The following is a 3926-nucleotide window of genomic DNA, read 5'->3' on the forward strand; positions in this document are numbered from 1 at the left end:
ATATCTGCGGGGTGCTGTAGTTTGTAGTTGAACTGTTCATTAAGTTTCATATTCTTACATAGGTCTGTTGTGCTCTTTTGGAAGGTAATAGAAACTTTAGGGATTTTGTCCAAGCAGGAAGAAGAGTCTCAGTGGGCCCAGGTCCTTGGACAGATGTTGTGTCTGGCCATTTCTATCCTTGTCTTCTCTTCCTGTTTTTAATACGCCTTTGCTCTTGGGGACTGAACCTTCTGAAACCATGAGTCAAAATAAATCTTTCCTCCTAAGTTTCGGTCAAGTATTATGGTCAGTGCAATCAGATATTATTTATAAAATGTGGAATTTATTGGGAGAAACTGGATATTAAAATGGGGGCTTCTCTGGTACTCCTTCAGAGTACATGTGTTCTAAGGTATGGCCTCCAAAGTTTCAGACTTATCAAAGGAGCACAGGGTTGTGGCTTTGATTCTCTCAGTTGCCTCCAACACCTTACTGATGATTCTCTGGTCTTCACCAGTACCAGTCCAAACATCTTCCTGTAAATGCTACTAGCTATTGAATCCTAGATTTCTAACCTCTACACCTCATAGCAAGGTTAAATTGTTGAGATTTCAGGGGAAAAACTATATCTGGGAAGTGTGCTTCCATGACTCTTTATGATGATGGAGTACTGACAATAATTTTGTCTTCAAGAGAAAAATCATATAGTAAGCATAAAAGCAGGAATAACATCACAGAGAAAAGAAGAACTTTTCATTAATATCCTCTAATATTCCAAAAGGCAGGCTGCTGTTGATTTCTAACAAGTTACTTGTGATATAAATGCTGATGTTTAATTCTGGACTAATTTTGAAAAGGAAACAATTTTGGGGGGTCTTTTTGAGAACGGGTCTCCCTATAGCCTCAGCTGTTGTGGATTCACTCTGGAGACCAGGCTGGTTTCGAACTCACAGAGATCTGCTTGCCTCTAATTCCAAGAGCTGGGATTAAAGGCCTGCGCAACCAAGCCCGGAAAGGAAACAATTTTTATTGAATATTTTTTTTTCTTTAATAAATATTTCATTATTTTCATTTTGTATGTATGTATGTATGTATGTATGTATATATATATGTATGTATGTATGTATGTATTGCCTGTGTGTAGGTAAGTGCATCTTTGTTGTGCAGTGCCTGCAGAGAACAGAAGAGACTGTTGGATCCCTTGAACTGGAGTTACAGACAGTTATTAGCTGCCACTTGGTGATGGGATTCAAACCCAGGTCTTCTACAAGAACAACCAGTGTTCTTAACTGCTAAGCCATCTCTCCGGCCTTGAATGTTTTTCTCTAGAGTTTCCCATGAGATTTTAGAGTAAGAATGGGTGAATTCAATATACAGACACAGTTGCTGACAGACTCATGGGCAGAGATGAGCACTGTAGAACCTTCACTGTGGTTTTTCAGGTGGAGGTGGGCTTCAGTGCTCCAGTTCTGTGCTACTAGGACTGAGTCTGAGTGACACCTAACTGATTAGCTCACACTTTCAGCGATAAAGAGCTCTGCTACTAGACCAGACATCATGAACTGTAGACTAGAAAATGAGTATCCCCTATTTCTAATACCAACTTTCCTGACTACTCAACTATTACCTCAGTCATTAAATTACTGTAATGTGAACTATTTTTTCCATGTCAAAAGAGTACCTGCTTGTCATACATACAATGCCTCCTGTCCTACTATATTCAATACAAATGATAAAACCCAGACGCCTCAGGTACAACAACCTCTGCACTTTATAAAGTCAAGAGGAGGCCTTAATCTGTGGTACTGAGGGGGAGGAGAATGGAGATTTATGATGTAAAGAGCTTCCCCGGCCACTTCTACCAAAACATTCCAGTTATTCTTCAATACCAAGTTGCATTTGATAAATGCTCTCTATGGAAAGAGGCACTCAGAGGAGGATCTGGTGCAATCCAGCCTCAAAAGTTTTGTTTCTCTGGGGGGTTATGTTATGCTTTGCACCCCTGTGGGAGAATACACATCACACGGGCAGTAATGTCACAACACCTGACAGCAGACTTCTGATAGTGAAAAAACAGTTCCAGATCCATTGCCAGTGAACCTGGATCTGACCCCAGATTGGAAAATGCATATATAATAGGTCAGGAGCTTTGGATCTTAACTTGATTTCTGTTTGTACCAATTGCTAAAGTGGTGAACATATTTTGACTTGGCCAGCAAGTGATTGTGACTGTCTCCTAGTGATGCTAACAGGGAGGATGGACATTAGGTCATCTGCATGGCACATTTTGCACCTGAGATTGGAATCATGCAACAAATATGCTCTGTTAAATCTGTTACAAGAAAATTGTATGAAGAATTATTCATCACTGACCACAGTGGTTTAAGTAAATTTCACATGTTGCTCTTCCTTACCTAGAATCCTGAGTAACAGGTAATTCATGGGGACATTCATGTCATATGCTATGACTACAAATGACTCCTGAACACAGTGGAACCAGCATTTAAAGTGGCAATGGTGTTAAAGTGTCAGGATTGTTCGGGGCATAATCCAGTATCACTGGTGCTATTATAAAAGAAAAACATCAGGATTCAGAAGCACCAGGAAAAACAAACATTGAAGATATTTGAAATGGTGTCTACCATTTGATCTCCCTCAAAGTATGCACAATAATGGCACAATATCTCTAATGAGAAAGAAAATAGAGAAAAACCAGAAAAGAAGTTGAAAACAACCACAAAAATGAAAACTAATATTTCACACAGAAATATCACTATAGAATAGCATTGTCAAGACATTTCACTCTAGAAATGCTTGGTGTAAAGGGGTCTATTAGTCAGTAAATTATAAATTAGTTTAGGATATCTTCTTATGTGATAACTCAGATAAAAACCTCTCTGGAAGGGCTTATAACCATATTAAATCCTCAAGAAATATTACAAATATTTTTCAGAGACAATAGAACATAATGTCAGAGATTCTTGGCACATGAAAATAAAAAATACAGAGGTTTGAGTGTGAATGAAAAACAGCAGGAAATCTGAGTCTTTTATGATATTCTCCAGTCTGCATACTTGCCCAACAGGGCCTGCACACGTTGTAATTTCATCAGTTTTAGGGGGAACACCTTTAGCCTTTTCCTCCACATGCCCACAAGGAATAGAGCACTTCCCAGAGACCTAATTTAAGATTGTCCTTCATTTTAGAGATGCAGATATTCAAATCCAGTGACACATTGTCTGCATTCATCTGTTCATGACCTCTCAGCCTTGCTTGTTCTATTCCTTCAAAACCGCATGGTTAACACCACTGAACTCTGATGCCAGTTCAGGATGGAGCCTGATCTTTTAGACCACACCTGTATCAGCTTATGTGTACTCCTCATGAGAAAACACATTCCTAGTGAGTTACTTTCAACACCTTTGGATCTTTACAAGACAGAGTCTCCAGTGGTGGGAATTTTCATTCTTCTTGTTGAAGAGATAGAGATACTGATAAGATGTACTGTGGTATTATGACTATTTGCCATATGAACACAATACAAAACCGACCATATTGCCATTTTATAGGACTCTTTAAATGACAGTTTTCTTTATCTCTATTACAAAGTCCCTCTGTCTATGTTTAGTGCTCAATGTTTCTTCCTAATTTCAGGTGCCTGTAGGGACATCATTATGACCAGTCTCTTTGCTCTCTGGCTGTGTCAGCAGGACAGAGGGTCACCATTAACTCCAAACTACTAGGCCTGGTACCAGCAGAAACCAGAACAGGCTCCTAAACTGGTGATCTCCAGGGCATCCACACAGGACTCTGGGTTCCCTGATTGCTTCACTGGCAGTTGGTCTGGAACAGATTTCAGTCTCACGATCATCCCTGTCCAGGCTGAAGACCTCACAGTTTACTGCTGACAGCATGATCACGAGTTCCTCACATAGTGCTCCACACTC

The sequence above is a fragment of the Nannospalax galili genome, unplaced genomic scaffold (assembly GCF_000622305.1).
Source record: "Nannospalax galili isolate Female #2095 unplaced genomic scaffold, S.galili_v1.0 scaffold1172, whole genome shotgun sequence".
NCBI classification, from domain to species: domain Eukaryota; kingdom Metazoa; phylum Chordata; class Mammalia; order Rodentia; family Spalacidae; genus Nannospalax; species Nannospalax galili.